Consider the following 21,290-nt stretch of genomic DNA (forward strand, 5'->3'; position numbering starts at 1 on the left):
CAGAATTATATTTAGTTCTGGGTCTCACATTTTAGGAAGGACACTGATAAGCTGAACTACTTCAGCAAAAGGATAAATAGAATGCTAACTTCTGCCTCTTGGTTTTTCTGCACTCCAATCCAGACTCCGAAGAGCTGTCAAAGGGAATTTTCTTAATTTCTGGTCTGATGATATCATTCTTCTCTCAGTAAATTCCAGTGATTTCCTATTACTCCCAAATAAAATTCAAACTCAGCTCTTCAGAATTTGGCCTCAGCCATTTTTCAGCTTTTTCTACTCTATGGTTCAGCCAAACTAATCCTGTTATTCCTCACATATATATTCTGTCCCCACCTCCATGTCTTTGCAGCAATGTTCATGCCTGAAATATTCCTTCTTTGTTACCACTGCCTCTTTTAATTCCTTACTTCTTTCAAAATGCAGCTCAAGCATTTGTTTTCATGGATTATTTTTTTTATTTCCAAAGTACCCTCTCAAAATGACTTTGTATATACCTAAATTTATATATGTATTCTTTTCCTATATGAGGTTGTTTCTTTGAGAACAAGGATTATTTCAGTTTTCTATTTCTAATCCAAACAATTGGCATTTATACTGTATGTAGTAGAAACTTCTAAAAAGTTTTTTAAGTGAATGATTGGTTGGGATGATAAGGCAACTTGAAATGATGCCATATAAATTTCATTTGAAGGAAATGCAAATGTTTACCTCCAAGAGGACAAGATTGCTATATGTATGTATATGTATATATTATATAATTGTAACCTTCAAATATCTAAATGACTGTTATTTGGAAGAAGAATGATACTTGTTTTCTTTGTTCAAAGGGATAGAACTATAACCAGTGAGAGGCAAAAGTTGTAGAGACAAATTTCATCTATATATAAAACTAATGATAGTTATGAAAATAATATGAGATATTTACAAAACAATTTATAAACGTCCAAGTACTATGTATAAAGCACTGAACTTTAAATTGTAATATAAATATTAGCTTTTATTATCATTAGTTATGAATTTGAATTTTGAAATTGAGTGAATTTGAGTGTTATTATTATTTCCATTACACAAATGAGGAAACTAGGATTGAGTAAGAACTGCGACTTGCCTAAAGTCACACAACTAGGAAGTATCTTAAAAGTTGGATTCAGCATCAAATCCATCTGGTACTGGCTAAGAAATAAAGTGGTGAATCAGTAGAATAGGATAGATATACATGATGCAATGATCAATGTTATCTATAGTAATATACTCTATGATAAATCCAAAGACTCCAGATTCTGGAAGAACTCATTATTTGAAAAAAATTGCTTGAAACACTGGAAATTAAAGTCAGAAACTCAGCATAGATATATATCTCACACCCCATACCAAAGTAAGATCAAAATGGGTACATGATTTAGTTGCAAAGGGTGATATTTTAAGTAAATTAGATCTTTGGATAAGGAATGAGTTTATGGCCAAAGAACTGGAGAACATTAAGAAATGCCAAATGGATACTTTTGATTATATTAAATTTAAAAAGGGTGCACACAAATGAAACAAATGCAGCCAAGATTAGAAGGGAAGCAGAAAGCTGGGGAAAATATTTTTATACCCAGTGTCTCTTATAAAGTTCTAATTTCTAAAATATATAGAGAACTGGTTCAAATTTATAAGAAAACAAGCTATTCCCTAATTGATAAATGGCCAAGGGATATGAACAGACAATTTTTAGATGAAGAAATTAAAACCATCAATAGTCATGTGAAAAGATACTCTAAACCTCTATTGATTAGAAAAATGCACATTAAAACAACTCTGAGGTACCATCTCATACCTATCAGACTAACTAAGATGACAGAGAAAGATGATGATGAGTGTTGGAGGGGATATGAGAAAACTAGGATACTAATGTAAGTGTGGAGTTACAAACTGATCCAACCAATTATTGAAATATGCCCTAAGAGCTATAAAACTGCATACCCTTTAATCCAGAAGTGCCACTACTGAGTCTGTATCCCAAAGAAATCATAAAAGAGGGAAAAAAGAACCCACATGTGAAAAAATATTTATAGCAGCTCATTTTTGTCATGACAAAAACTTGGAAAATGAATAATGTCATTTGTAGATCAACACATATTATTTTCTCCTGTTCCTTTTCATTGTTGTTTTTTTTTCCTTTTGTTCTGATTTTTTTCTCTTTCAACACAATACATGTGGAAATATGCTTAAAAAAAAAGAATGCACATGTGTAACAAAAATGTTTTACATATAAAAAGAGAAAATAATAAAAATAAGTAGCGTAAATTTTTTAATTAAAAGTTTAAGTTGGACTTGAGTCTTTCTGACTTCAAGTCCAACACTATTTATTATGCCACTTACATAAGGAAAACTTCCTAAAATTTGGTTACTAAGTGGGTAGTGAGTTCCTCATTAGTGGAGATCTACAAACGGAGTATGGATAGACATTTATTAGGAATATATTGTAGAGGATATACCTGCTTAAAAAGGCAGGGTGGCAACAATGGATGAAGTCATCCTCAAAGTCGGAAAGATCTAGGTTTAAATGTGACCTCTAGAACCACATTTAACACCACATACAAGATAAGATCAAAATGGGTCCAAGATTTAGGCATAAAGAACGAGATCATAAATAAATTAGAGGAACATAGGATAGCTTACCTCAGACTTGTGGAGGAGGAAGGAATTTGTGTCCAAAGGAGAACTAGAGATCATTATTGATCACAAAATAGAACATTTTGATTACATCAAATTAAAAAGTTTTTGCACAAACAAAACTAATGCAAACAAGATTAGAAGGGAAGTAACAAATTGGGAAAACATTTTTACAGTTAAAGGTTCTGATAAAGGCCTAATTTCCAAAATATACAGAGAATTGACTTTAATTTATAAGAAATCAAGCCATTCTCCAATTGATAAATGGTCAAAGGATATGAACAGACAATTTTCAGATGATGAAATTAAAACTATTTCCACTCATATGAAAGAGTGTTCCAAATCACTACTGATCAGAGAAATGCAAATTAAGACAACTCTGAGATACCACTACATATCTGTCAGATTGGCTAAGATGACAGGAACAAATAATGATGAATGTTGGAGGGGCTGTGGGAAAACTGGGACACTGATGCCTTGTTGGTGGAGTTGTGAAAGAATCCAACCTTTCTGGAAAATGATTTGGAACTATGCCCAAAAAGTTATCAAACTATGCATACCCTTTGACACAGCAGTGCTACTACTGGGCTTATATCCCAAGGAAATACTAAAGAAGAGAAAGGGACCTGTATGTGCAAAATGTTTGTGGCAGCCCTTTTTGTAGTGGCTAGAAACTGGAAAATGAATGGATGTCCATCAATTGGAGAATGATTGGGTAAATTATGGTATATGAATATTATGGAATATTATTGTTCTGTAAGAAATGACCAGCAGGAGGAATACAGAGAGGCTTGGAGAGACTTACATCAACTGATGCTGAGTGAAATGAGCAGAACTAGGAGATCATTATACACTTCAACAATGATATTGTACGAGGATGTATTCTGATGGAAGTGGATATCTTCAACATAGAGAAGATCTAATCCAATTCCAATTGATCAATGATGGACAGAATCAGCTACACCCAGAAAAGGAACACTGGGAAATGAGTGTAAACTGTGAACATTGTTTTTTGTTTTTCTTCCCAGATTATTTTTACCTTCTGAATACAATTCTTTCTTTGCAACAACAACAACAACAAAATTTGGTTCTGCACATATATATTGTACCTAGGATATACTATAAGATATTTAATATGTATGGGAATGCCTGCCATCTAGGGGAGGGGGTGGAGGGAAGGAGGGGAAAAATTTGGAACAGAAGGGAGTACAAGGGATAAAGTTGTAAAAAAAAAAATACCTATGCATATGTACTGTCAAAAAATGTTATAATTATAAAATTAATTTTTAAAAAATTGTGACCTTTAATATATACTGGTTGTTTGACTCTGGGAGAGTCACAATTTCTCAATACTCTAGGTAATCCTCTAAGACTATAATTTCAGAGAAGATAAAGGGACTTTGCTGACCTAGGAGTTTCCTGTACTATCATAATCCAATAGATCCAGTCGCTATTCCTAAACTTATCCCTATTTAAGTTCAGTTTGAACTAGTTGATTCGAGATAATTTTTTTCTGAGATTCTATGATTCTAGACTCCTGCATAGAATAAAAGGAATGTATCTATCACACAGAGAAAAAAAACCAGGCCTTTTAAGTAATAGATGTCACAGTGTAAGATGAAAACTGGGGTAAGGAAAACTATCATCAGAATCTTGCCTCAAACGTTTATTATCTGTGTGTCCTTGGGCAAATCATTTAAGTAATATTTGCTGCCATTTCTTTATTTGTAAAATGGGAATGATAATTGTGCTTATTTTCCAGAGTAGAAGTGATGAAAAAAAATACCGAAGACTTAGATGCATGAAGGGATTGTAAGAAAACAATTTGAAATGAGTTTAGGATATAAGGTTTAAATAACACATGACTAAAAAAATTGATCCCTGACTTACTATTGATAATATGAAAAATCCTGGAAAATAGGATCACTAGATTTGAGTTAGCAAAATATCATAATTTTCAAGAATGGAAAATTATTCTAGAGAATGAAGACTGGTGAATTTGACATTGATATCTGAAAATTTTCCTGAATGAACTTTAAAATCATTGTTTGTGAACATTTGGAAAAATAAACTAATGCTCATGAGCATGATGGTTAGCATTTTTGTAGCACCTTAATGGCTGTAAAACATTTTACAAATGTTATTACCTCATTTTGTCCTCATATTAACATAAGGAGGTATTTATTGGTATTTATCATGAGGAAACTGAGACAGACAAATATTAAATTATTTGTCAAACATCATAAACATTTCTGAGTGTGTGAAGTCAAATTTAAACTCAAAAGTCTCAGACTCCCGGTCTAATGCTCTATCTACTATATTACATACTGTTGTAATCACTTGAAATCGATGTTTGATCAATAATATGAGTAAGACTAAAATAATTTCATTTTACTTTTATAATTATGTGATTATTTGCTATATCTTGTAAATGCTCTATATTTAAAGTATCTTGATATCTACAAAGAATTGGGGGAAGTGTCATCTGATAGAGCCATATATTTTTGAAAGATAAAAGGAGGAACCACAATAGAGACTGTTCTCAACTTGGAGGGAGGCATTTAATAGAATATTATGTGATTATATTTTTATCCCTGTCCTGATCAACATTTTAATTAACAATTTGAATAAAGTTATGGTAGACATACATATCAGTTTTCCAGAATGAATAAAGCTGGGAGGGATATTAAATGTATTGTGTTATATAAGACACCACATATAGGATATATAACCTATATACCAAACCTCACAAGAATGATTTTAGATTTGATATGTCAAACTGGAACAAATGGATAGCCATACTTAGGTTCAGAAAATCAAATATACAAATAACAATGGAGGAGATCTGGATTTTGATAAGTTCGTGTGAAAAAAAAAACCCACATATGGATCAAGCCTTAGTATTTTCACCAATTTTGGTATATAGGTTATATATCCTATATGTTTCTCATGTTTTTTTTCTCTTTTGGTAGGATTTTTCTTGCACAACCTGACAAATAGGAAAATATGTTTAAAAAAATTATACATATTTAGCCTATATTAAATTGCTTGCTGTCTTGGGGAGGGAGATAGAAAAATTTGGAACTCAAAGTCTTACAAAAATGAATGTTGAAAACTATCTTTCTATATATTTGAAAAAAATAAAATACTATTGAAAATTTAAAAATAAACAAGAAAAAATACTTTGAGTTTTTATTTAACTATATACACTCAAAATGAGTCATCATTTTGATATGGCAGCTCAGAATCTAGCTTTAGTTTGAGTTAATTGAGGCAGATTGTTTATTACAAATGATATGATAAACTGAAATATTAATTGCGTGGAAGCAGTGAAGCTGAAAATGATTTCTCTGAAAATCATTTGGATCATGACAAGGGTGCTATTGTCTTTTGATTCATCTAGTTTTCATTTTAACTTCTCTTGGTGTTGTATTGCTGATGATTAGGATGGAAAATATCCATTGAATGAAAGAATCTGCTCCTCTTCCAGGACAGGATATAAAATCCCTGAAGAAGAAAATTATACTTGACCTGTACTAGAAATTTTGAAACTATGACAATAAAAATCACAGAATCTCAAAATTGGAAGGTACCTCAAAGGATCTCTAGTCTGAACAAGAATTTCTTCTATAATATACCAACAAGAGATCATTCAACTTTAACTTGAAAATAACTAGCAATGGGGAGCTTACTACTACTAAAAAAACTCTATTAGATAGGTTTCCCTTATAGCAAGCCTAAATATGTTTCTCTGAACACATTCCTCTTATTTCTGCTCAGTAGGACCAAGCAGCACAAGTTCAATTCCCTTCTTTTAAACTTGTCTTTCTATTACCTAAAACAGTTCTCCTATCTCCCTTAGATTTTATGTTCTTCAAACTAAATATCCCAAGTTTCTTCAGTTGATAATCTTTGACATTATCTTGAGCTCTTTCACCATTTTAGTTCAATTTCCTCCAGATATTTTATAGTTAAAGTGTGGTGGGTTTTTTTTGGGGGGATGACTTATGATTTAATTAATATAGTCAACTCCTGATAAGAAAGCCATCTAAACTAATGGAATTTACTATCTCCTCTGCAATATAGTCTTTGAGAACTTCTCAACAACTTTTAAACTTTTGGCATTTATTATTGAATGCAATATTCTAGATTGTTCTTAGAGTACAGTACAATGGATCTATTGCTCCCTTATTTCCAAGACACCATGTCTTTCAATGTAGCCTAAGATCATATTAGATTGTTTCTTTTTTTTTTTTTTTTTTTTTTTTAGACTTCCTTGTCATATTGTTGGCTTATATTAAGCTTGAAGTCCATTAAACTCCCAGATCCTTTTTTCAATAAAACTACTCACATTTTGTATTTGTAAAAACAGATTTTTTTAAATTCAGTGTAAGACTTTATTTACACATACTCTCATTAAAATTTACATTACTGTATTTGATTTCATGTTTTAACCTATTCAGAAACTTTTTTTAAATTCTGTCATGCACTGTTAGCTATTGCAATATTATAGCTAGCTTTGTGCCACTTGCAAATTTGATTGTTTTTAATCCAAACCATCCATTTAAAATATTTAACAGAACTGAACCAAGCACACATTCCTAGGGCATTTCACTGGGGACTGCTTTCAAATTGATATTAAGCCATTTTTAGCACCTATGCTTATATGAGTAGATCTTTCTTTTATATGCTTGTGTTTTCCATCTAGTCTAGTATCTGTCAGTAATTACTGGATAAAGAAGATAAGAAAAAGTAATTGAAATTTTAAAGTGATGGGAATGCTGTTAATTGTCACCTTGAATAGTTATTTAAAAAGAAAAGAAAAGAAAAACCAAGCCATATTACTTGGTGGGTAGATACTTCATATTATATCACACACCCAAGGCATCATGTTAAGAAAAGATTATAGGACAGGAATTTTCCTGGTGAGTAGGAGATACCCTCTTTCCCATCTCCCTCTCTCTTTTGAGAATGAAGGAAATGAAAATCTTAAACATACAAATGCTGAAGATATTAAAGAAAATTTCAAGGAAAGAGGAACTAAAGAGGGGAAAATAGAATGATAAGATATTAGGAGGAAAGACAGTGGCAGAAAGCAGTGATCCTTGGGAGAAGATCAAGATAGCTTTTGTTGCTAAAATGTCTGATACATTGTTTAATCTATGTAAGATGTGGTGAAATAATCTTTTTTCTTACTTTATTATTGTTATTCGGAGGGAAAGTCAGTTTTGGCTTTTAGGAGCTTTCTTTCCTATTCTTGAAAAAGGAAATATGTATAGTCAGGAATTACTTGCTATTTCTGAACATGGAGATATTGTTATTGTTGTTTGTCCTTCATTTTTGAAAATAACCATGACATCAGGAAGGTGATGCCATGACTTTCAAGTGAATTGGATTGAAGTGAGGGAGAACTGTGCAAGGTCATCTGATTCACTTTCTCCTCCAAAGCCATCTGGGTCCAAAGACAAAATAGAGATCAGGATTATTGGAGATGCAGTAGGAGACCTTGGCCTTTTAAAGGTAAGTATTTTCCAAATACCTTAACTTTTCCAAATTTAGTTTGACTGATCCAACATCCATTCAGGGATTGAGGCTAGGTAAAAAAATGAGGTAAAGAATGGTCTCTTTTGCCTGATAAGGTAAGAAAAGTAAGCTTCAATCTACACTCAAAGATAGATATCTCTGGATATGGAGAGCATTTTTTATCATGGATCCTTTGGAATATCTTGGAACAGAGTGTTAATCTTTTTTTCCACAATTGATCATTGTTATAATATTATTGTTACTGTATACAATGTTTCTGTGGTCCTGCTCACTTTGCTTTGCATCAGTTCAAGTAAATTCTCCCACTCATCATTTCCTGTAGCACAGTAATATTCCAACCCAATCAGATACCACAACTTGTCCAGCTATTCCCCAATTTATGGGCATTCTCTCAATTTCCAATTCTTTGCTACCACAAAAAGGGCTACTATAAAGATTTGGTATATAGAAATCCTTTCCCCTTTTCTTTGATCTCTTTGGGGCACAAACTTAGTAATGATATTGCTGAGTAAAAGGATTGCACAACTTTTTAGCCCTTTGGATATAGCTCCAAATTGTTCTCCATAATGATTGAACCAGTTCACAACTCCAGCAACAGTGCATTCGATACTTATTTTTTTCAAATCCTTTTAAGATTTGTTATTTTCCTTTTCTGTTGTATTAGCCAATCTGATAGGTGTAAGATAGCATCTCTTACTTATTTTAATTTGAATTTCTCTAACCAATAATCATTTAGAATATTATTGATAACTTTGATTTATTGTTCTAAAAAATACCTGCTCATGTCCTTTGACAAAATATCAATTGGGGAATAGCTCTTATTTTTATAAATTTGGCTCAGTTCACTATATATTGAAGAAATGAGATCTTTATCAGAGAAACTTGCTCTAAATATATCCCGTTTCCTGCTTTCCTTTTATATTAGCCAGAATTAGTTTTGTTTGTGCAAAACTTCTTAAATTTCATATAATCAAAATTATCTGTTTTGTTTCCCATGATCCTTTCTATCTTTTATTTGGTCATAAAATCTTCTCTTATTCATTGACCTGACAGGTAATTTTTTCCATGCTCTCTTGATTTACTTATGATATCATTTTTTTATTTCTAAAACATGTGCCCATTTTGAGTTTATCTCAGGATATGATGTAAGATGTTAATTTATTACTAGTTTCTGCTAAATTGCTTTTTGGTTGTCCTGCCAATTTTGTCAAATGATGAGATCTTGCCACTAAAACTTAAATCTTTGTTTTTTACCAAACACAAGATTATTATGGTCATTTACTATTGTGTATTATATACCTTATCTTTCTACTGATCCACCATTCTATTCCTTAGCCAATAGCAGATTTTTTTGATCATTAGAGTCTTGTTGTTGTTCATCCTTCAATTTGAAAGAGGACTAATGACATCATAGAGTAAAATTTTGACTTACATGTGAATTGGATTTAAGTGAAACAGAGTTGGCAGTCATCAGCTTTGTAATATAATTTACAATCTGGTACTGCTAGTCTGCAGCCTTCCATCACATTTTAAAAATTGATTCCCTTTATATTCTTTACCTTTGGTTCTTACAGATAAATTTTATTATTTTTTCTAGTTATATAAAACTTATTTGGTGGTTTGGTATGGAAATGAATAAGCAAGTTAACTTAAGTTGTTGCAATGGCTCAGCCTACCCATAAGTAGTTAATATTTCTCCCTCTGCTTAGATCTGTGTTTATTTGTATAAAAAATATTTTGTAACTGTATTAATATAGTCCTTGGGTTTTCTTGGCAAGTAGATTCCTAAGTGTTTTACATAGTCTGTAGTAGTTTTATTTTTTATCTGTTAATTATTATTTGTTAACTATTTCCCAATTATGTTTTTAAAATTGATATTCATTTTTTTTTTAATTTGGAGCTCCAAATTCTCTTTCTCCCTTCTCTTCTTTCCCCATCCCATGATAAAGAAAATAATAGGATATCAATTATACATATGAAGTCATATAAATCATATTTCTGTATTAGCCATAGATTATATTACAATGGCATTATAAAAGAAAACATATATGAACCCTCCCCCCAAAAAATAAAAACCAAGAAAAATAAATGAAAAAAGTATGTTTCAATCTTCATTTAAGACTCATCAGTTTTCTTTCTGGAAAGGACAAGCATTTTTAATCATGGGTCCTTTGGAATTATTTTGAATTGTCAGAATAGTTAAGTCTTTCATAGTTGATCATTGTTACAATATTACTGTTACTGTGTATAGTTTTCTGGTTCTGTACATTTTACTTTACATCAGTTCATACATGTCTTCCCAAGTTTTTCTGAAATCAACCTGCTTGTCATTTCTTTTAGCACAAAATAGCATTCCAACACAATCATATACCACAACTTTTTCAGCCACTCTCCATTTGATGGGCATCCTCTTGATTTCCAATTCTTTGCCACAACAGAAAGAGCTGCTATAAATATGTTTGTACATATAGGTCCTTTTTCTTTGATCTCTTTGGGATACCATCTTAGTGATGATTTTGCTGGGTAAAAAGGTATGCACAGTTTTAAAGTGTTTTGGATATAGTTCCAAATTGTTCTCCAAAATGGTTGGACCAGTTTACACCTTTATCAAGAATTAGGATATCTATTTTTCGAAATCTTCTCCAGATTTGTCATTTTCTCTTTTTGTCTTGTTTGCCAAACTGATAAGTGTGAAGTGGTATTTCTAAGTTGTTTTAATTTGCATTTCTGTAATCAATATTTTTTCACGAAACTTCTTTGTGTGATTTCTTTTTTTGAAAATATCTGCCATTATTTTAAATGGAATTTCTCTTTCTTTCTTGTCCTGCTGGGTTTTGTGGGTAGTATTTAGAAATGTTGATAATTTATGTGGATTTATTTCATATCCTATAATTTTGTTAAACGTGTATATTTCAACCTATTTTTAAATTGATTCTCTAAGGTTCTGTAAGTATACCATCATGTCATGTGCAAAGTAATAGTTTTACCTCATTGACTTTCATTATTCTTTTTAATTTATTTTTATTTTATTGCTTTAGCTATCATTTCATATACAGTATTTAAAAAGTTTCAATGATGCAGATTCCTGCATTATCCTGAATCTTATTGGGAAAACTTTTAGTTTATCCCCATTACAGATAATGCTTGCTTTAGATTTACATATCATTTTAAGAAAGGTAATATTTATTCTTATGTTCTCTTAATATTTTAAGAGAAATACCTATGGTATTTTGTCAAAAAGCTTATTTTGCTTTTATTTATATAATTATATGATTTTGTTGTTTTTTATTATTGATATGGTCAATTATGCCAGTTGTTTCCCTAATATTGAACCAGGCTTGCATTCCTAATATAAAACCTCCCAGATCGTAATGTATTGACTTCTGAATTTTATATGTTGTTTCCCCATTAGATTGTGAATAGCAAATGTTTTTTGCTTTTCATTTGTATCTCCAGAGCTTCATATATTGCTTGGTCACATAGAAAGTCTTAATGTTTCTTAATGACCACTGATAGGTTATATTTCACAAAGCACTTTATAACCCTTAAAGCACTGTGTGAATGTGTTTTTTTTTTTCATTCACTCACTTATTATACATATTGAATCTATTTTTCTTTAGTGGTAATAGCTTTTCACCAATGTGCTATTTATTTCAAATTGCCTTGTCCAGTCCCTGTCATGATCAACAACAATCATTTGTAAGGTTGATGCCTATTGTAACAGTGTATCTACAGTGGCCACATTTAGAAACTACCAGGTGACAGTCCTCAAATTTAAGGGAGTATGAGCTGCTGTTGCTTTGGGGTGGAGATGGGGAGTAGTAAGGGGGATGGAGATATTTATAGAAGGGAGAGTGAAAAAATGAGGGGGGAGGGGAATGAGCTGGTTCTCTCCTGCTAGTGAAGTGGAGCCCAGGGGAACCCATAACAATCCGTGCTAACTCTTAATATGCACCTCTATGTTCCTTGTCCCACTGATTCCTGGAGAGCCTCAGGAAATTCACCTTCTGTTTATACTTCCAAGTGTTTCTTTTATCTTTAAATAAAAGTATACAAGGGAAGTTGCCAAAATTAGTCTACCTTTTGGCCCAGCTCACAGGCAAATAGATAAGAAAGAGATCAAAGAATTTCCATTCTGATCCAAATAGCTGATCCAAAATGTAGCTAGTGGAATTATGAAATGATTGCAGGTTTCAGATTTGGAATTCTTGGGCAAAACCCATTCGGTTGTTCTGCACAAAAAAGGAGACAGTGTGCATCTCTGCCTTTGAAACAGCAGTGTGCCATCCAGGACCAGTGAAAACGGGACTCACATTTCAGAGAGAAACATTTTGCATAGATTTTAGTTTGTAATGGCGTTGATCTGCAGGTCGGGTGGCGGACACTCACAGATTCAAGGACAGCCTTAAACTATTTTTTGCAAGACAGGGCAATATCTCCAAAGAACCTCAATCTTCCCCCCCCCCTTTTTTTTTTTCTTTTTTCCTTCCTGTCCCCCACCCCCTACCTCATCGCATACACTCATAAGCAAACATACTGTGCACAGTGGACGGGACAGGTTTGGCTCATTGTCTAAGTTGGGATTCAATGATACAGATTACTACAGGCTCGATGGCGCCCCCTGTATTCCTTTTACTAGATTTTCCTAGGAAATTCATGCTGCAACTCAAGCGGAGACTAGGATAAGTGCTCAAGTAGGAGATGATAGGAAATTTTGCCTCTCTGGGTCTGGAGGAGAGAGAGAAGGGGTTGAGGAGGTGGGAAAAGGATAATAAAATCTAACCTAAGAGAACCTAGTCATCCCTGAATGAAAACTCCTGTATTAGTCCCTTCCCAGGGTTAAACAGACGATTTTTTTTTTTTTGGTTTAATCTTAGTACCAAACATAGCAACAACCAGCAAAGTTTGCATAATCAAGCTGAAGAACATTGAGAACATAGCTTCATTGTTAAATGATTTTTGCTCCAGAATAAGTTTTGCCGTTAATGAGGGGAAAGTGTACAAAATGGCATGTGAGCCTTTTTATATAGATTATATTTAAAAAAAAAAAAAAAAAAAAAAAAAGCCCACACCAGCCACCACCCACAATTTACAAAGAAAGACTGGATGGGAAACAGCAGATCCTTTCTTGGTCTGTTTTAGCCCCAGGAGATGTACCCTCCATTCCCAAGACAAAAGTCCCTCCTAGAAACACACCCGAATTCTGTTTTTTTTGTTGTTGTTGTTGTTTTGTCTTGTTGCCTCAGACTTTAAACAGCTAAGATGTTGCTGCTCTTCCCCCCCCCCCACTTTTTTTTTGTTTGCTTACGGCTTCCCCTCTAAATATTCTGCATCATCCTGGACATTTTCCCAAGTTGTGGCCTGCTTGCCGGAGGCCTTCCATTCCCTTTATTTGTGGCATCAGCATGGGTTGCCATGGAAAAAGCTGTTTATCATAACGAAAAATTTAAAGGATGAAAACCTCACTACCGCCACTACAGGCCCTCCCCGGCCTTTTTTTCTTCCTCTACACGTTCTCCCTGAAGTCCTAAGCCAGCAAGCAAGATACAAATGATCTTAATCACAAACTACATTATCCGAGTGTGAATTTCCTTTCAATATATTTTCAAAACAGAGGAAATTTGGCTCTGTTTATTCTTCTCAAACTGGGCAGTGCCCTCTGGACTGCTATGACTAATAGGCTTGTCAAGGCTGGAATCTTCCCTCAAGTTCTAAAAAATCCCCCTGCCTCCTCCTCTCATCCCCAGGTAAATCAACTTCACGACAGTGGAGAGGCCGGAGGGAGACTCACGGTAGCAAAAGCCAACATAGCTGACAAATGCCTCTGTAGGGCTTTTCCCAAGACACCTGAAGCTTGGGGGTCAAACCGAATAACCTTTCCTCCTCTTCACATTCCTGCAAAGTAGAGAGAAAGATAAGGGTTGTAGGTTGACACCCTGATTATGCCTCCTCCCCTCTCCTTTTTTTTTTAAACCTGGAAATTGACTTCATCCAATTAATAAGGGCAGGAAACAGTTTTTGTTTTCTCTTAGTAGGAAAACATTAAGTAACGGTTTTATCTTAATTTGTCAGGCATTGCCCTAGGGACTACAACGATGTGGCCAAGGGCCAGAAAATGGGCCAGAAGCATAGTATTAACACCCAGATAAAAAAAGAATCCTTTCTAATTAGTTTTCCAGTTGAAAAATAATAAGGCACTTGGTGCCAAAAACGCAAGCTGGTTATGGAAACCCCAAGTTTATACAATAGGTCCTGATTGTGATCTCGGGGCTCCATTTGTGTTCCCTTGTAGGGAGAAACAAAGGGAGGTGTTTCGATGGTCTGTCCTTTATAGAAAGAGTCTGCTCCAACTCTCTGGCTGGTCTTGCACCAGGCTTCCCACAGTCTTCCTGCCAAATCTACAAAATTTTTCCTGGCTGCCATTCAGGAAAGTACAGCTCCAGCCCGTAGGATGGAAAGTTAAAAGACTTTGCCTGGATACGCTGAAACATATACAAACACTGCTTGACGTATGGGGGCTGATTGGTTTTGCACAGGCTGTCCCCTCCTGCGGTCCTAAGGAGGGAATCTTACAAGCTCCTTAAAGTTTATTCTAACTAAGAACTTGAAATGCTAGCCAGAAGGATAAGCTGAGCAGTCACTGAGCACCCTCTTCTACTCAGCTAGTTAACAGTAATGGCATCATTCAGCTGACCTGTAACAATTCTCCACTGGTATGTTATAAAGAGGAGAAGATCCCAGTGTACAGAAATCAACTCTGGGTCAACCTTAGTGATGGAAGAGTGAAATATGGACTTGCTCTAGATGAGTTTGAAAAGATTTAGAAACTCAAGATCACTCTTCAAGGTTGTAGATAACAACTCAAGGCACATTGTTATCTGTAGTGCTACAAAGTCACACATTTCTAACTACTAGTGTTGTAACTCATACTAGTATTGCCACTGCCCTGGTTTCCTTTTTAAAGATAAAGCCATAACACCCTATTCTCTAAACTCCAAAGGATTCATGAGGATTAAAATAATAAAGAAGCATTTAAACATATTTGCACAACTCCCAGGTTCTGTTGAGGCATGCATAAAATTAAGTTGATCATGAGCTTCCACATGTCCAAAATAACCAACTGCAACAGAAATTGGCAAGTAAGTTGGCTGTTTGTTATAAACAGGTGCTTTATGAGGGATTAGAGGGAGAATGATATTTCATTACTTCCTAGAGAACTGGGTGAAAATGAGATGGTCTAACTTTTTAAAACTATGTTTTAGCTATTAAATTCACCGAGATACTATAACTTAGAAAACCCATGAATCTCTTGCTTTCAAGATTCTCCAAAATTTCCTTCCAATTGGCCAGCTTCATTTCCTATTATTTTTCAATGTGAATCTTCTGCTCTAATCAACAGTTTCATCAGTGTCCTGAAAACATGCTATCAAACCTATTCTCTATCAATCCTTTTCTAGGAAAGATTCTTCACCTATGCAGACAGAATCCATCCTTCAAAACTCAATTAAAATCTTCCCTGATTATACTTTTTTTTTCCTTTGGTCTTTAAAAAATATATTCTTATACAGTGTTTTAACTGCATAGATAAACAATAAAAGTTTATTGAATTTAAATGACATATTGTATGATATGAGCAGTTATTTGGTGACTATAGTCTTCCACAAATCATAGGAATATAATACTAGAAAGAAAGAAATATTTAAAAGATGGGTTTTTGCTTGAAGGAAATGTTCATGATCATTAAAATAACTGTGAAATTTTCCAAAGACATTCCTATTTCTTTTTTTCTTCTTGCTCAATTATAAGTCCAATTATTTGTCTATTTGTAGTATCTTCCCAAGATAGAAATACTGATGGAAAAGTCCTATAGGTTGTTCACTGAAATGCATGCCATAATCTGGACAATAGATATTCTTTATCCACTTAGTATTCCTGTGAGGATACATAGGGCAAACTGTTTAGAATGATTATGAATCTCATTTAAGAGGTTCCTCTCAATGTTCTAAGACTTAATACATTCAGCATAATGTCATTTGCAAATCAGAGCAACCATATATACACGCACACACAAAAGGCAATGAAGAGATGACTATTAGCAGACTGCTACATAATACAGATGAATAATAATGATGATAAAAAGAATTAGCACTTATATAGGACCCAATAAGTGCTTGGCACTATGCTAAGGACTTTACAAATATTGCTTAATACTCATAACAATCCTGGGAGATAGGTGTTATTATCTCCATTTTACAATTAAGGAAACTGAAGCAAATTAAGGTTAAATGACTTGCCCACGATGACACAATCAATAAGTGTCTGAGATTGGATTTGAACTCAAGTCTTCTTGAGACTCACTGTGCCTTAGAGAAGTATGAAGTCATTTATACTGTGGAATTAAAAAGAACAGCAATAAAATTTACTATTGAAAAAAAAATGAACTACTCATGTAATGAGAGAAAAATGATAAACAATAGATAACTAGTTTGTGGAAGAGATATTTTTGTATTGTCAAGGCAGGTGTCTGACATAATTCCTATAAAGGAATGATGGGAGACCATGGACAAGAGTAGCATGGGATGGGTAGGAATTAATGGATCTTTTTCCATTTACTTTTGACACTCCAATAATATCTTGGTTTAGATACCTTATTCTATTAAGATAAGGCAAATAGGACTCCAAAAGTGCTACTCTTATTTTCCATTGTAACTAGAGATGATTTTTCATCTTCAAAGACTGTGTCAATAGAGCATATAGCCAGTAGTTTCTTCCAAAATAAAAACAGTTTAAAATATGATTTTGGTTACATACAAAGTAGTCTTTTATCCAAGAACTTGACTACATAACTATTGGAAGTTTTATCAGAAGTTAGGTAGGCCCATAGATGAAAAATTCTTTAGACATGGCATTCTGAAAAACAGATAAAAGAAAATATTCGGTGATGGCACTGTTATATTTCTGAAGCACCAAGAGTAAAGTGTCAGAAAAGAAGAAAGAAGGTGCTAAGAATTACAGAGTTTTTCCCCCAGTTTTCTACTTCCCTTCTTTAAAAAAAATTACACAGTTTTAAAAAGTACAATGTACACATAAGATTTCTTGTTGATATTCTAAATGTGAAGGGCTTTTTGCATGACAAAAATTCCCAAATTTACTGACGTAATTCTATAAAGAAAAACAGAAGTCATTAAGGCAATAAGAAATTGCTGCTAAACAATAAATAAATTAAAATAAATAAAATAAAATAAATAAATAAAAAGAAAGTTCCTGGGGGCTGAAGGGAGGGAAAATCGGAATACAAGGTTTTGCAAGGGCTAATGTTAAAAAATTGCCCATTCATAAGTTTTTTTTTTTTAAATTAAAAGATTTAATAAAAAATAAATAAAAAGAAAGTTCCCAGGTTATTTATGGAGAAGCAATTAATTTGTTAGTAGAGGTTATTTCATTTTATAACCCTAAAGAAAAAGTAATAACACTTGGTTATCTCACTTTGAAATGATATCAAGAGAATCGTTTCAGAACTAACCACTTTGGGCAGTAAAATCATGAAATAGTTGTACCATAAAGGTAAAGAAAAATTAAACAATTACTCAAAATATACATATAATCAAAGTGTAAGTAAATTAGAATATTAGAAAATTAAGACAAAGATGAGAAGAATGCAGAATCATTTCCAAAATATCTCAAAGAGGAGAAAATTTCAGAAGAATGGAAAAGATAAAACATATATGGCATCATTATTTTTTTAAAAAGGTGGAAGGACATAGAGGTGACATCCAGAATGGCCAGCTCATATACCTAACACTCTGATTTCTACGCAGTCTTTTTTTTGAGAATGCTGTGAATGACTTCCAGCAATATCACTGAATGGTGACTGGTGCACCTATGCACATTGTTATCAATTCAAAATGAGAAGAAAATGTGCCAAATAATGTTAAAAGAACCACAAAAAGTAAAAGAAAGGAAAGGAAAAGATTCATCATAAGGAAATCCTCACTGAAAAGCCAGAAAAGAGACTGAGAAAGTGAGTAAATCACAACAAAATAGATCTCAATACAATCGATAAACATTTGAAAAAATAATTAAAGAAAAAAATCTTGCAAATATCCAGGGAATGGTTCTTTTTCTATCAAATAAATAAGTCTTAATTTTACATGACTATTTGATTAAAACAATAAATAAAAGAAATGCTAGAGTATGACATTCTGAAAAAAATAGGAAAATTTTTAAGCCAAATAAAAAATAATTGCCATAAGGTTTCCAAAGGGGAGGGGAAATTGATTCTTAGAAGATAAGAGCATCTGAGTCATTTTTATTGAAGAAATCAAAGAAAATTTAGAAATTTGATATGCAGTTCATAAAAAAAATAGAAACAGGAAAGTAAACAATGTCCATATAGCTTGAAAACACCAAGCTCTTAAATTATTCAATAAAATGAGTAGTCAGGCTAGATCCTTTTAGAAGTTTCACTTTTTCTTTGAGGAATTAAGGAAATGAAAACAGAATAATTTTTAGTGAAACTCAGGTAGAGAGAGCAAATAAAAATATTATTGAGGAGGCTAGGAAATGAGACAGGGAACTAGATTATTATGTCTTATAATGAGATTCTGCCTATGAGAGTCATTTAATCAAAGAAATAAAAAGATAAGAAGAAAGCTTGAATAGAGTATCTTGAATCCTATTTATACAGACTTAGAAAAGGAGAAAACATTCACCTTTTCTTATGTTCATTAAGATAACAAAATGAAAGCACTAATGGGTGAATCTTATGAAGGAGGATAAAGAAAGATCATAGGCTTAAAAGAAGAAATGGATGTGAAGATGAAAAAATTAAGAAGAATAGGATCATAGATATGCAGAGTGAAAGGCCATGGAGATTGCTTTGCCTAATTAGCTCATTTTACCTTTATGAGGAAAGATAAACCAGAATAATTGTTTAGGCTACCCAAAAAAGAGAAAGAGTGAAAAGGGGGAAGAATGAATTAATATTTCCTGAATTGGATCATGAAAAATGAAGTTCAGTTCTCTGAAACTGTGGCATTGTCATAATAACATTGCTCCTAAAACAATGTTATTTTAGAGCAAAAAACATCTTGGCTCAATGAAAGCACTACCTATTTTGATCGATCTTCCTCATCAATTTGATTATGAACCCAGTTCACAAGGTCATCAGCAGTTTTCATCCAAATAAGTTATTTCTTTTTCCAGCAGCCTTCATCCAAACAGCATGCATTGTAAATCTACTTTATTTTGCCAGCATATGTGATTAGATCAATCTTTTTTGAGTAACCATGATTTTTTTTTAACAAGCACTATCATTTTCCAGGGCTTGATATAATCAGCACATGATTATGTACAGACAAGACCATCTGGATAACCTCTCTGTCAACAAGGAATCATTCTATTTGGACATCGCTATGGACAACCTCCATAAATCTGGCAAACATCTTTGGAGATCATATGGCTGTCTGTTTTATGCTATCCTTCATGTTGGCACTTGGCCTATCATTTGATAAAGTTATCTTTAGAGCTGTATCTGTCAGAGAGTTTTATATGATTGGTACATGTGTAGGAGACATATTACTTGAAAATAAACTTTAAGACTGATTTTTCTCCTGCCAAGTCATTATTTAGGATGGGGCAGGGCTGGCAATCAACAACAACAAAAAAAAAAGATAGAGACCTCATATTTTTTATGGCTCTCTTTGTTATATGATGATCCCTGTAAAAATGTGGTGTATTGTAGAAAATCATCTGTGGAAATCTTCCTGTTCATTTTCCATAGTCATATAATTTGATGATGATAATTAGCATTTATGTAGTATGTTAAGGTTTGCAAGACATATTACAAATTTATTTCATTTTATCCTTACAACAATGGGGGGAACTTTTTATTATTTTGAATTTTATAGATAAAGAAACGAGCTGAAAGAGGCTCCACAGCTAGTAAATGTCTGAAGCTAGTTTTGAACTCTAATCTTCCTGACTCTGGGGTTAATACTCTAGCCAGTGTATCACATACTGTCTATAGTTGTTGAGGTCTTTTTAGTCATCTTTTTCCTCTTCTTAATACTATGTTTAACATTTCCTCCATTGTTTTGGAATATTCCTTTGGGTGGGAGGAATAACTTCAAATGATAATTTTATTTGATAAAAAAGAAACATTTGAAATAGCATTTTCATCACAGTTTTTTGTGTTTTTAATATAAGTTCCATTTTTGGGGTGATGTCGATAACTTATTCTTCTTCTGATTTCTTTTTTAATGAGAGTACTAAAATATTAAATTTTGGACTCTTTTATTTCTTGAGGTTAAACATATGTGTTTGCTTTTTTATTGAAGTCACTGAATGTAAAGATGAGTTTAGTAGATATTATAAAATTATTTTAAAAGTTTCTCTACTTATCTTTTACAAAAGATTTTGATTCGCTAAGATGTAGTTATCTACAAATTACTTGGTTAGTTGGTGGTGTTCAACATCACCAAATGTCCCATGAGATGTGGTTCCTTGTTGGGAAGATGAAAGCAGCTTCCCTAAATCCTTTGCTTCTCAGAAGACAATCTGTGAACCATACTTCCAAATAATTACCATCTTTTTATAACTTTTTATTTTATTTATATTAGGAATGTCAAGAAGAATATTTCACTTCCTCCAGTAGTATATCAAGTTGTTTTTATTTTATTTTTTTTTGTCTGAACCTGTGATTTCATTGGTATAGGGAATTCCCCAAGAGGAAACCGTCTCTACCAACTAAGATCAATTCTTACTCTACACCATTGTTTTAGAGAATTTTTTTGGCCTCAGTAAAATTAAATGATTACCTGGGTAACAATGCCCATAGATGTCAGAGGCAGGACTCTAAAGCAAAGCTTACTGATTAATTCTTGCCATTCTAGCCACTTTGTTACTCAATCTCTCACATATCAGATTCTAAAGATTCAATTAATTATGCCAACGTACATGCAGCAAGTCGACAAGCATTTGTTAAGCCTACTATGTGCCAGCCACTGTGGAAAGTGTTGGGGATATGGGAAAATAAAAAAAGGCAAAAAATGAAACAAAACAAATAGACAGTCCCTGAACTCGATAAA

General features: G+C 33.0%; 1 long non-coding RNA gene across 1 annotated transcript in view; it reads left to right on the forward strand.

Annotated features, from left to right (window-relative positions):
• LOC141543270 (uncharacterized) overlaps positions 1–19,768 on the forward strand; it is a 198,854-nt gene extending 179,086 nt beyond the window's left edge. The window contains exon 3 of the long non-coding RNA XR_012482398.1: positions 19,526–19,768. This is a non-coding gene — a long non-coding RNA (uncharacterized LOC141543270). The remainder of the gene's footprint in view (positions 1–19,525) is intronic.
• Positions 19,769–21,290: the final 1,522 nt, after the last annotated feature.

Source organism: Sminthopsis crassicaudata, chromosome 5 (genome assembly GCF_048593235.1).
Source record: "Sminthopsis crassicaudata isolate SCR6 chromosome 5, ASM4859323v1, whole genome shotgun sequence".
Lineage (NCBI taxonomy): Eukaryota > Metazoa > Chordata > Mammalia > Dasyuromorphia > Dasyuridae > Sminthopsis > Sminthopsis crassicaudata.